Source organism: Diabrotica virgifera, chromosome 4 (genome assembly GCF_917563875.1).
Source record: "Diabrotica virgifera virgifera chromosome 4, PGI_DIABVI_V3a".
Classification (NCBI taxonomy): domain Eukaryota; kingdom Metazoa; phylum Arthropoda; class Insecta; order Coleoptera; family Chrysomelidae; genus Diabrotica; species Diabrotica virgifera.
The window spans coordinates 200,867,857-200,882,085 of NC_065446.1; the positions used below are offsets into that span (position 1 = coordinate 200,867,857).

The following is a 14,229-nucleotide window of genomic DNA, read 5'->3' on the forward strand; positions in this document are numbered from 1 at the left end:
GGACGTTCGGCAGCACGACATTGGACCAAACTGGGACGTCCTATGAAGGTCCAACTGACGTCCACCGAACGTCCTCTCGGACTTTAGGTGGACGTCCATTGGACGTTAGATGGACGTCCATTGGACGTTTGGCAACGAGGCATTTGGACCAAACTAGGACGTCCTGTTAAGGTCCAATTTACGTCCGATTAAGGTCCAATTTACGTTCGATTAACGTCCAATTTACGTCCGATTAAGGTCCAATTTAGGTCCCTTCGGACGTTAGGTGGACGTCCATTGGACATTTGGCAATGTGGCTTTGGACCAAACTAGGACGTCCTGTTAAGGTCCAATTTACGTCCCCTAGGACGTCCGATTAAGGTCCAATTTACGTCCGATTAAGGTCCAATTTACGTCCCCTCGGACCTTAGATGGACGTCCAATGGACGTTCGGTAGCGCGACATTTGGACCAAAATAGGACGTATAAAGGACGTTCCTCGGACAAAAACCGACGTCCAAGGGACGTCCTTAAAGTCCGTGAAGGACGTCCTTGTGCTATTAGGGTAAAAAGACAGATTCACACCCAAGAAAGTCACTAGAAATATCTTCAGATACATCTTCTTTTTTGGTTGATCATATCGGCCTTTGACGGTAATATTGACTAAAAATCTAAAAATAAAAGGAATAACGCAGAAAATGCAAAAATCGCTGATAAAATAAATAAACTAACCAATGAAATGCCAATAGTGTTAAAATTTTATAAATGTAATTATTGTCAAAATTTGATATGAGTTGCCTGAAATTGCCTGAGGTTGTACAAATTACAAACAAGGTTTACGGCGCGGGAAATTTGAATTACTCCTCTTGGTTTAAAAACAGACTATAGTGAAAAATAAGCTCTTATATGTCAAATTCCAAATCGAATATTTTAACGTGAAATAAAAAAAATGAAACACTTTTCTGGGAAAACTTATTACAACTTTTTTAAAGTGTTTAAGAAAACGTTTATTTTTATTTTTTTTTTAAGTTTCTAGCAGCAAGAGTAAGCAAGTTACGCTCAAAATAGAGTTGTTCCTTATTTTTTGGTTAAAAATATCCTAAAAATCTCCCTCTAATTAACAGCCCAAAAGGAATTAATCGTTACCACTTCACAAGTAACTTTATGCATTGTTTGTGTTTGTAAGTTTCATCAGTTCAAAGTGCTTATTTTTGAAAAAATTTGGTTTTAAAGTAAATTTTAAATCTTTAATTTTGAAAAAAAGACTTTTTTCAAAATAACTTAAAAATTATTAGTGATACCAAATATCTTAAAGAGTAAAAAATGTAGGTTTTGCTTTTTTAAATATTTGGGATTTTTTGATTTTCTGGAAGACAAAAATTGGTTAAGATATGGCTGTTTAAAATTTGCATATACATACTCGTGACTAGTGATTCGTTCGAGCCCTTTCAACAAAACCCCTTTCAAAAATAAGCATTTTTAACCAATGCAACTTACAGATCATATACAGGGTGTCCCCGAAAATAGTGCGTTCCTTAAAGGTATAGATAGAAAGCACAATGTAGAGCAAAAAATTCTTATAACATTTTCAGCCGTTTAAAACTTTTATAGAACAAAATTTGCTTAGAATTAGAATTAGTCAGTTTATCCACTCCCGGACTTATTTTGAACGTATATTTTTTCACCCCCAAGAAGGGGTGAAAATCACATCCAGGACAAGAGAACATATCGGCATAATCTCACTTTTTTCTTTTTCATTTTAGCTACGTGTGTGCCAAATTTCATATCAATCCAAGCGGTTCTTTAAAATCTGGAGGTTTTGCGATATTTTACCGTGAGTGAATGGAATAATTGCCGTTGTCACTTTTAGATAAGAAGTCATTATCACAATGACATAGTCAGGTTAACTGAATTATATAATTATTGTTTTTATCATTAAATGTGAAAACCTAGAATTATCCATGTCTGTCCGTCAATAAACACAACTCCTCTGTTAGTAGGACAGAAAGAATGACAAATAAGGTGTCAAATGAAAGCCTTTAACCAAAATATGATATTACATGTGAGAAGTTTGACCTCGAACTGCCTGTTCCAGAGTTGCAACCGAAAGTACTGTTTTAAATTCGTCGAAATAATACAAACTATTATTCAACGCGACTAAGAAAGACCAGAACAAATACATACTTCCGGTTTCATGCCTGTCTATTCGTCCATGTCTGTCGGTGAACAAAATTCATCCGTCATATCAACTGACAAAAAGTTACATGAAAGAGTTCAAATATCGACTGCCGGTTCAACTTCCGGTCACTTTGGGTGAAAAATTAGAACTTACGATGTCCAATTGCTTGTTACAATTTTTTTATAAGTGTTCTACTCTATCGATTCTGACTTTTTCTATAACTTACTTAGATCACATATAATTTAATAGTTTTGATGTCAGGGTCTTCAAAATTTATGTGGTGAGTTCCGGTATTTGATGAATGAAAAACGACTCTATAAGCAGAAGAAAAAAGTGTTCTTTAAAGTGTTCTCAAGACCTAAGACTCACAAGAGCGTTGTGACAGTAGCAAAAATTCGAGTTGGTGTTCGAATTACTTTCTCATGCGGCTTACTCTCCTGACTTGGCCCCCTCCGATTATTAAGTGTTCCCAAATCTGAAGAAATGACTCGTAAATAAAAAAATCAGCTGAGATAATTGAAGAAAAAAATAACTTTTTTCAGAGCTTTCAGAATCGTATTATGCGCACGGCATCGACATCCGCGACACGGCATAAATCCGACAAAAGAATTGAGAGGGAACTCTGGACCAAATATCAAAAACCAGTGTAACCTAACACTTCCAGCTTCATATTAATAATAGAAAATCACCGAAAGACAAATATGTAATGTAAAGAATTAATATCTCAATATTCCGGTCTACTAAACAATAACGACTGGCAAAACATTAAAGTCTTTATTCAAGTCGTATATTCAAAAAATAAGACAAGTAGAGTAATAAATGGATAATTAAAAATTGCGAGAAACAGTGCAAGAAAATTATTTAATAGACCCGAAGACAAAACAAAAATGAATGTGCTACATAAAAGTATTGATTCGTTACTGCAGAACTAGAACTGCTATATGGAGCTATACTAGTCTGGATCGGTGTAAATTAAATGAGAAAGAAAATAATATAATAAACACACTTTAAGAGCAGATAGAGAAAATATATGGATTATCAGAAGGTTCAAACGGCAGAATTATCAACGATAAACAAGAAAAAGTCAACGAGATAATGATTCTGGACCAACTGTTTTATTATAATTAGGGGTACGAAATTTTCGTTTTTACGAAATAGATGCGAATTTCGGCGAAATTTTGAACATAAATGCGATAAATATGAAATATGGAGTTTTTGTTTATTTCCGCGAAATACCTGCAGGTGCCCAACCCGCCCGTAAATAAGTAGGTAGTTACGTAGTAAATAAGGCATGGAAAGATTTTACGGAAAGTTTTCTATTGTACATAATTTTTGAAAGGTTGTTTATTTTTCTAACACGCGTTGAAACAGAAGGAACTTTCATTATTCATCATTAAATAGATAAAGATAAGATAAGGAATTGATATTTTTCAATGGTGATTCTTTGAGAAATATAAATAATCCGACTGTTGTTATCTGCATTTCGGTCTTTTGTATTGGTAAAAATCTAAGTAGGAATAAAAGTCGGCTAATTCTTATTTTCTAAACATATAAATTAGTCAAACAGGACAATCAGTGCTTATTCCGTCAATTTTTATTAAGAACATGGTATATCAAAAAAGTTTTCATAGTAACATAAAGTTACTTAAAGTATCCCCTAAAATGGGACGCCCTAAAACAATTCTGAGTGATCGAGTCAAAGAATTTGCAACAGATGACCTATATCTGTGTGACACAAGACACAATTGCTACACAGTGCAGTTTTCCGTCATTTGCTAAAGCAGCATTACAGAGCATTTGGAGTCCAACGAACAGCGTAGACGCAGAACGATTCTTCAGCACATATAATATTGTAGTGACAGATCGAAGAACAGCTCTTAAAGAGTCGAATGTCGAAATTACAACGATGTTAGCTTTTAATTAATGTTTTCTGTTGTTTTACTCGTAGTTAAAAATAAATGCGAAATTTTGTAATTATAAAAAAAGTAACTGCGAAATTCATGTTTTTTATTTGCGAAAATTCCGTACCCCTAATTATAATTAGTCATAAAATAGCTTCAATGGGGAAAAGCTGTAAGCTTAGACCAAACACCAGTAGGGGGCATCCAATTAATTGAGGAAAAAATTAAATGTATAACAATATTCACTTCATTTACTGAAAAGGCATTGTCCCGCAAGAATGGTTGAAATCACAATTAATAGCCCTACAAAAAGACAAGCGCTTAAAAGTGATAAGACCATTGAACAATAAGCATGTAAGCTACCTTTTAAACACATTCCCAAAAATAATCCATAACACAAGGATTGTTAGGAAATTCTTTTATAGACTTCAGGCAACAAATTCTCCTGATCATGTTTAAAAAACGTACGGAATGTACTAAATAAAAAAACATATTTATCATTTAAAAATATATACCCTTATACTATAACATAGTTTTAACGTTGAATATATAATGCTTTCCTGTGGAGTATACAAAGGATGGTCCTGTTTTTCCCGCACGCTGCCTTGTTTAGTCTTCTTTGTCGTTTAATTCGTTAAATTCTATCCTCTTATGTCACGGCTTCAGGAAGTAGTGGATATATGCAGTGAACGGGAGGCCTATGTCGAACAGTGAACGAAGGGAGCCTTTTCGCGTTTATCATGTAGAGAAGTCACTTGCCAAAAACTGGATGTATGTAATCGTATTCAATTTGTTAAACACTGTCACATAATATGTCATACACCTCTGTGCGTTAATCCATTTTATTTCTACAATTTTAAGGTGCTATTACATGCCGCCATTTTGATTTGTCTACAGTCGCATTCTGCCCGTTAAATCCCATCGTTTGAGGCGCTGTACGTCACGATTGGATCAATTGTAGCGAAGCTGCATGACTAAGGCCCTTTTAACATGTTGCTGTATTTGATTTTTCTGTGCCATTTTATATTATTTGTCAAATACTATTATTTGAGGTGCTGTACATCACGATTGGACCAATAGGACCGTAGATACAAGACTAAGGCCCTTTTGACATGCTGCTGTATTTGATTTTTCTATGTCATTGTATTCTATTTGACAAATCCAGTTATTTGAGGTTCTGTACTCCACGATTGGACCAATAGGAGCGAAGAAGAAATAAGGCCCTTTTGGCATGTTGCTGTATTTGATTATTCTGTGTCATTGTATTCTGTTCGTTAAACCCTATCATTTGAGTTGCTGTTTGTCACGATTGGACCAATAGGACCGAAGATACATAACAAAGGCCCTTTTGACTTGTTGCTGTATTTGATTTGTTTGTGTCAAATTTGATTCTATTGGTCAAGTCCTATTATTTAAGATGCCGTACGTCACGATGGGACTAATAGGACCGAAGATACGCTACTAAGGCCCTTTTGACATGCTGTTGTATTTGATTTTTCTATGTCATTGTATTCTGTTTGTCAAATCCTATCATTTGAGGTGCTATACATCACGATTGGACTAACAGGACCGAAGATACATAACTAAGGCCTTTTTGACATGCTGCTGTGTTTTGATTTTTCTGTGTCATTGTCTTCTATGATGCATAAGACATGTCTATGGTATGCCTTATTTTTAAACAAAACAAGTAATTGGACTTCGTAAGTCCTAGGTTTTCACCCAAAGTAATCGAAAGCAGAACTGGAAGACGATATTTGAATTTTACGTGTAACTTTGCGTGGATTGATATACGAATTTACTAATTTTGAGTCATTTTTACTAAACTTTGACATTTGTCACCTCATTTGTATTTCTACCCGGTATAATGGTGGAGGAGTTATATTGGCGGTCGTACGAACCGACAGAAAGATTGCCTAGGTCAAATATCTCAGCTTTAGTACCATCCTTGGATTATAAGCTTTCATTTGACACCTCATTTATCCTTCTAGCTGGTATAATGATGGAGGAGTTATATTCGCGGTCGTACGAACAGACGCGACGGAAAGACAGCCTAGGTCAAATATCTCACCTTTAGTACCATCCTTGGATTATAAGCTTTCATTTGACACCTCATTTGTCATTCTACCTGGTATAATGATCGAGTAGTTATATTCGCGGTCGGACAGACCGACGGACAGACCGCCAAGGTCAAATATCTCACCTTTAGTACCATCCTTGGATTATCAGCTTTCATTTGACACCTCATTTGTCATTCTACCTGGTATAATGACGGAGAAGTTATATTCCCGGTCGTACGGACCGACGGAAGGACAGCCTGGGTCAAATATCTCACCTTTAGTACCATCGTTGGATTATAATCTTTTATTTGACACCTCATTTATCATTCAAGCTGGTATAATAATGGAGGAGTTATATTCGCGGTCGGAGGGGGGACGCACAGACCGCCTAAGTCAAATATGTCACCTTTAGTACCATCCTTGGATTATAAGTTTTCATTTGACACCTCATTTGTCATTCTACCTGGTATAATGATCTAGGAGGTATATTCACTGTCGGACAGACCGACGGACAGACCGCCAAGGTCAAATATCTCACCTTTAGTACCATCCTTGGATTATCAGCTTTCATTTGACACCTCATTTGTGATTCTACCTGGTATAATGACAAAGAAGTTATATTCGCGGTCGTACGGACCGACGGAAAGACAGCCTAGGTCAAATATCTCACCTTTAGTACTATCCTTGGATTATAAGCTTTCATTTGACACCTCATTTGTCATTCTACCTGGTATAATGATCGAGGAGTTATATTCGCGGTCGGACAGACCGACGGACAGACCGCCAAGGTCAAATATCTCACCTTTAGTACCATCCTTGGATTATCAGCTTTCATTTGACACCTCATTTGTCATTCTACCTGGTATAATGACGGAGAAGTTATATTCGCGGTCGGACGGACAGACAGCGTATGTCAAATTTCTCACCTTTAGTACCATCCTTGGATTATAAGCTTTCATTTGACACCTCAAATGTCATTCTACCTGGTATAATGATCGAGGAGTTATATTCGCGGTCGTATGGACCGACGGACAGACAGCCTAGGTCAAATATCTCACCTTTAGTACCATCCTTGGATTATCAACTTTCATTTGACACCTCATTTGTCATTCTACCTGGTATAGTGACGGAGGAGTTATATTCGCGGTCGTACGGACCGACGGAAAGACAGCCTAGGTCAAATATCTAACCTTTAGTACCATCCTTGGATTATAATCTTTTATTTGACACCTCATTTATCATTCAAGCTGGTATAATAATGGAGGAGTTATATTCGCGGTCGGAGGGGCCGACGCACAGACCGCCTAAGTCAAATATGTCACCTTTAGTACCATCCTTGGATTATAAGCTTTCATTTGACACCTCATTTGTCATTCTACCTGGTATAATGATCGAGGAGTTATATTCGCGGTCGGACAGACCGGCGGTCAGACCGCCAAGGTCAAATATGTCACCTTTAGTACCATCCTTGGATTATAAGCTTTCATTTGACACCTCATTTGTCATTCTACCTGGTATAATGATCTAGGAGGTATATTCACTGTCGGACAGACCGACGGACAGACCGCCAAGGTCAAATATCTCACCTTTAGTACCATCCTTGGATTATCAGCTTTCATTTGACACCTCATTTGTGATTCTACCTGGTATAATGACAAAGAAGTTATATTCGCGGTCGTACGGACCGACGGAAAGACAGCCTAGGTCAAATATCTCACCTTTAGTACTATCCTTGGATTATAGGCTTTCATTTGACACCTCATTTGTCATTCTACCTGGTATAATGATCGAGGAGTTATATTCGCGGTCGGACAGACCGACGGACAGACCGCCAAGGTCAAACATCTCACCTTTAGTACCATCCTTGGATTATCAGCTTTCATTTGACACCTCATTTGTTATTCTACCTGGTATAATGACGGAGAAGTTATATTCGCGGTCGGACGGACAGACAGCGTATGTCAAATTTCTCACCCTTAGTACCATCCTTGGATTATAAGCTTTCATTTGACACCTCAAATGTCATTCTACCTGGTATAATGATCGAGGAGTTATATTCGCGGTCGTATGGACCGACGGACAGACAGCCTAGGTCAAATATCTCACCTTTAGTACCATCCTTGGATTATCAACTTTCATTTGACACCTCATTTGTCATTCTACCTGGTATAATGACGGAGAAGTTATATTCGCGGTCGTACGGACCGACGGAAAGACAGCCTAGGTCAAATATCTAACCTTTAGTACCATCCTTGGATTATAATCTTTTATTTGACACCTCATTTATCATTCAAGCTGGTATAATAATGGAGGAGTTATATTCGCGGTCGAAGGGACCGACGCACAGACTGCCTAAGTCAAATATGTCACCTTTAGTACCATCCTTGGATTATAAGCTTTGATTTGACACCTCATTTGTCATTCTACCTGGTATAATGATCGAGGAGTTATATTCGCGGTCGGACAGACCGACGGACAGACCGCCAAGGTCAAATATCTCACCTTTAGTACCATCCTTAGATTATCAGCTTTCATTTGACCCCTCATTTGTCATCTACCTGGTATAATGACGGAGCAGTTATATTCCCGGTCGTACGGACCGACGGACAGACCGCCTAGGTCAAGCATCTCACCTTCAGTACCATCCTTGGATTATCAGCTTTCATTTGACAACTCATTTGTCATTCTACCTGGTATAATGACAAAGAAGTTATATTCCCGGTCGTACGGACCGACGGAAAGACAGCCTAGGTCAAATATCTCACCTTTAGTACCATCCTTGGATCATAAGCTTTCATTTGACACCTCATTTATCATTCAAGCTGGTATAATGATGGAGGAGTTATATTCGCGGTCGTACGAACCGACGGAAAGACAGCCTAGGTCAAATATCTCACCTTTAGTACCATCGTTGGATTATCAGCTTTCATTTGACACCTCATTTGTCATTCTACCTGGTATAATGACGGAGGAGTTATATTCCCGGTCATACGGACCGACGGAAGGATAGCCTGAGTCAAATATCTCACCTTTAGTACCATCGTTGGATTATCAGCTTTCATTTGACACCTCATTTGTCATTCTACCTGGTATAATGACGGAGAAGTTATATTCGCGGTCGTACGGACCGACGGAAAGACAGCCTAGGTCAAATATCTAACCTTTAGTACCATCCTTGGATTATAATCTTTTATTTGACACCTCATTTATCATTCAAGCTGGTATAATAATGGAGGAGTTATATTCGCGGTCGGAGGGGCCGACGCACAGACCGCCTAAGTCAAATATGTCAACTTTAGTACCATCCTTGGATTATAAGCTTTCATTTGACACCTCATTTGTCATTCTACCTGGTATAATGACGGAGGAGTTATATTCGCGGTCGTACGGACCGACGGAAAGACAGCCTAGGTCAAATATCTCACCTTTAGTACCATTCTTGGATTATAAGCTTTCATTTGACACCTCATTTGTCATTCTACCTGGTATAATGACGGAGAAGTTATATTCGCGGTCGTACGGACCGACGGAAAGACAGCCTAGGTCAAATATCTCACCTTAAGTACCATCCTTGGATTATAAGCTTTTATTTGACACCTTATTTATCATTCAAGCTGGTATAATAATGGAGGAGTTATATTCGCGGTCGGAGGGACCGACGCACAGACCGTTTAAGTCAAATATGTCAACTTTAGTACCATCCTTGGATTATAAGCTTTCATTTGACACCTTATTTGTTATTCTACCTGGTATAATGACGAAGGAGTTATATTCGCGGTCGTACGGACCGACGGAAACACAGCCTAGGTCAAATATCTCACCTTTAGTACCATCCTTGGATTATAAGCTTTCATGTGACACCTCATTTGTCATTCTACCTGGTATAATGATGGAGGAGTTATATTCGCGGTCGGACAGACCGACAAACAGACCGCCAAGATCAAATATCTCACCTTTAGTACCATTCTTGGATTATCAGCTTTCAATTGACACCTCATTTGTCATTCTAGCTGGTATGTTGACGGAGGAGTTGTGATTACAGACAGACGGACGGACAGACGGACGTGGATAATACAAAGTTTTCACATTTTTTCAAAATTGGGTGAAAACAACATGATGCCAGAATGATTTCTTGATGAAAATAATATATACATTCTCAAATTGCCTATTATTCGGTGTGGATAATATTATATTCAACAGTGATGCCAAATTTCTGATGCCAAAATGATTGATAATGAAAGTGGGATATACGTTTTCATGTATATAGCGGCAGCGACAAAATGGTAAAACACTGAACTAAATGTATATAATATTTTCACTGTACCATCATTTTGGACTCAAACATTTTATGGAATAAACTTATATAACTTAGTAAGGGATAAACAAGGAAAGCTGATATATTAAAGTAACATCAAGAAATCAAATCTCTAACTACCGAGTTGATTAGACTTCTGGTAACAAGTGCAGAAAAAAAGTTATTAAGGTAATGTAAAGTGGCATCGATATACAGATGCCACTTTGCAAGACGATGCCAAATCGATGGTAAATGCATAATGTATCGATGCCAAATTGATAGTAGGATGTATATATATATATATATATATATATATATATATATATATATATATATATATATATGGAAACGTTTTGATCATTATGGTCAGAAGCTTATATTCCATATGAAAGTAGCCTTTAGCTTTTTTTGTTGGAACGCAAGTATAATCAAGAGAATGTAAACCTATTATGAGGAGTGTATTGTCAATTATCAAGCATTAACTTGAATGTTGAAACAATTTCAAGTGATATTGGATCAAACTTTTTGAATTAGCTAAATTATATAATGTTACTCCTGAAAATCCTGAATTTCAAGTAGTCAGTCATAAATTGTTTTATATATTTGACCTAAGTTATTGTTTTATACAAACTACAGAAACAATTTAATGAAACATAGTTTATTAAATTTAATTTAGGTTTGCTGATAAAAGTACTTTATGGAAGTTTTTGTGAGTATTGGATTCTCAACTTTTTAAACACAGCACGTGGCTTGTGGAATGAACACATATAAAATATGACTTTGTGCTCTTCCTGCAGATGCATTTGGTACAGTAGAGGTCAAAGAAAGGTTAGAGAATTTGTATGATATTTTAGATTCAAAGTCTTTGTGAAATCCCAATAAATACAAAATTAATTTTTTATACGATAGTTTATAGTTCATGAAAAAGCTTAAAATAATTAATTCACATAATCAAGATATCTCAAAAAGAATTAAATTGTATAAATGTTGAAAAATAGCAATTAATAGTTGTAGGCTATATAAGAAAATATATATAGAAAATAAGTCTATACAAAATATTATGAGCTACAAACTGATACAAAAACAAAATACTAACGCCAAGCCAAGCCAAACAAACAATTGTGACAACAAACGCCGATCCTGTACAAGACAAATGTCACCAAAATTATTTGCTATTCAGACAAATTGAGAAATGGCCGATCTGGCACATGCGCATAAAAATTTAGTTCATAGATAATCCGTTTGTGTCGGTTCTTGGGAGATATGTATTCTTTGGTAGAGCTTTTGTTTGCAAACTTTAAAGAGGAATATTCAGACGACTATCTAAAATTAGGAAGCAGAACGTAATGAACGCTGTCATGAGTACGGACTGAAGATCATTTTAAAGAATACTAAATACATGGTCATGACTAAGTCACTACATGCAAACATCCGATTGACTATTGAAGATACTGTAATTGAGAATGTGATACGGGTCATATTACCCGTATGTACGCCAATGGTGAATATAAAATTCTTAATTGTATGTCAAGAAACGCTCAATAACTACCTCTTAAAACCCACCAAATTGCATTTCCATATCTCAACCGGTTTTAGAGTAATTAATAAATCGTCAGTTTGTAAGAAAAATTTCAACACCCCGTATCTCGGAAACGAAACATTTGCGGACATACGTTTATAAAGCAAATTGTGAATATTTTTTCATATAGAATGACCCCCTAAAGTTTGTCGCACATCCTGTATTGATGAAAAACATGTTGTTAAAATACCTTTTTTATTATCGAACATAAGCAATTGAATAAAAAAACAGAATGTTAAGAAAATCTGAGGCTATCGTTGGGTTTTAATTTCAGTATTTTATAAATGCAAGAATATTCCACAGGGTCACGCGAACTTTGAGAAAAAATCACAGTTTGATTGGTACATGCGGTATACAATGACAATTTACCTGTCTAGCAACAATATTATTACAGCGATATTGTTAAATAATAAGGCTATAACATATTAAAAAAATCACTTAAATTGGATAACAGCTTTAGAAAATTCTAGACATAAAAAATGATCCATTCTTAAGTGGTGCTTTAATTTCCTGGAGTAGTGTATGTATAGTGTGACCAACTAGTCCGAAAAATCCGGAACGTGGCCCGAATTACGCAAGTCGTGTCACGGCGTCCCGGACAAGGCTTCCGGGTCATCCGAATTTTTAAAGTTTTGGTGAAATTCTATTTTTAAATTTTTAATACGTTATTCTTTCAAGAATTCACATCACATTGAATTGGTGTGACAAAAAAAGTCGACAATTTCTAGAGTGTAGTACTAATACCACATCCAAATCGCATGCATTTTATATCGTGGAAGTATTAGGCGAGCGGCACGCCCCCCAAAATGATCAGGTACTGACTACGGTGTGGTGAATGGCTAATTTTGGTCATACTTTATGTTTTTGACGGTGCTGAAAGCAAAAATGAGGTTTATTTTGAATTTTATGTGAGGGAACATTGTCAAAATTTCAATTTTGCCCTAAAAATAAAAAAAATGAAATCACGTTTTTACCTTTAACTCGCTACAACTATGTTACATTTTAATATTTTTTTATGAAATTTTTACAGTATATATTTCTCACCTTTGTGAAGACTATGGGACCTATTGCAAGCCTTCTGTCTTATTCTAATAAAAGTTATTAATTTTTTAAAGTAAAAGGTGCAGATTCCTGCTTTGCAAAATTTAATCGCAAAAGTTGAATGACGGAATTTAAAATTTAGCTTTTTAATCACCTTTATGTTAAAATATAGAGTATAAAAAAGTTTTCTGAAAAGTTTTAGAACAAAATATATTATACAAAAAAAATGGTGCAACTTTTAATATCGACGTTATAAATCTCCAAAATAACGCTTATTTTTAGAGATACTGACCATGGGTGGTGAATTTTGATCTTACTTTATGTTTTTGATGGTGATGAAAACGAAAATGAAGTTTATTTTGAATTTTAACTAGGGGAACATTGTCAAAATCGCAATTTTACCGTAAAAATAAAAAAATAATATCACGTTTTTTTTAAGATTAAACAGGTTGCCCCATTTTTTTCAATATAACATTGTGACCTAAAACTCCCCAGGAAACTTCTTTGTACTTTATACTTTAATATAAACGCTACAAATTCAAATTTTGTCACTCAACTTTGACGATTTAACTTTGCAATTCACAAATCTGCACCTTTTACTTTAAAAAATTCATAACTTTTATTAGAATAAGACGAAAGGATTGCAATAGATCCCGTAGTCTTCAGAAAGGCGAAAAATATATGTTGTAAAAATTTCAGAAAAAAAATATTAAAACCGAACAGAGTTGTAGCAAATTAAACGCAGAAAAATGTGAATTCTTTTTTATCTTTAGGGTAAATTGCGATTTTGTCAATGTTGCCCAACATATATTTTCAAAATAAACCTCATTTTCGTTTTCAGCACCATCGAAAACATAAACTACGATCAAAATTAGCCATTCACCACGCTGTGCTCAGTATCTCGAGAAATAAACGTTTTTGTTTTTTGGTGTGCCAGTCGTCTATAAGCATAGTTCTACCCAAACTCAAACATTCGTTTCTGTATTTTAATTATCGTCTTCTGAAAAGACGATTCAAAAACATGGCTTAATCCCATCAAAAATATCATTGTCAATATAAAACTGTTAAATAATCAATAAAATTATGATATTAAAGTTCTACATTTAAAAAAAATGCCCCGATTTTCACTGAAAAGTCCCGAATTTCAGGTATTTTTTCAGTTTTGTCCCGAATTTGGCTGAATTGGAGTTGGTCACACTG

The 14,229-nt window shown here is 35.8% G+C and overlaps 1 protein-coding gene across 3 annotated transcripts in view; it reads left to right on the forward strand.

The window, feature by feature from the left end:
- The window catches only part of LOC114332776 (NHL repeat-containing protein 2), a 64,563-nt gene that overhangs the window by 36,583 nt on the left and 13,751 nt on the right, over positions 1-14,229 (forward strand). The gene's annotated exons all lie outside the window — the stretch shown is intronic.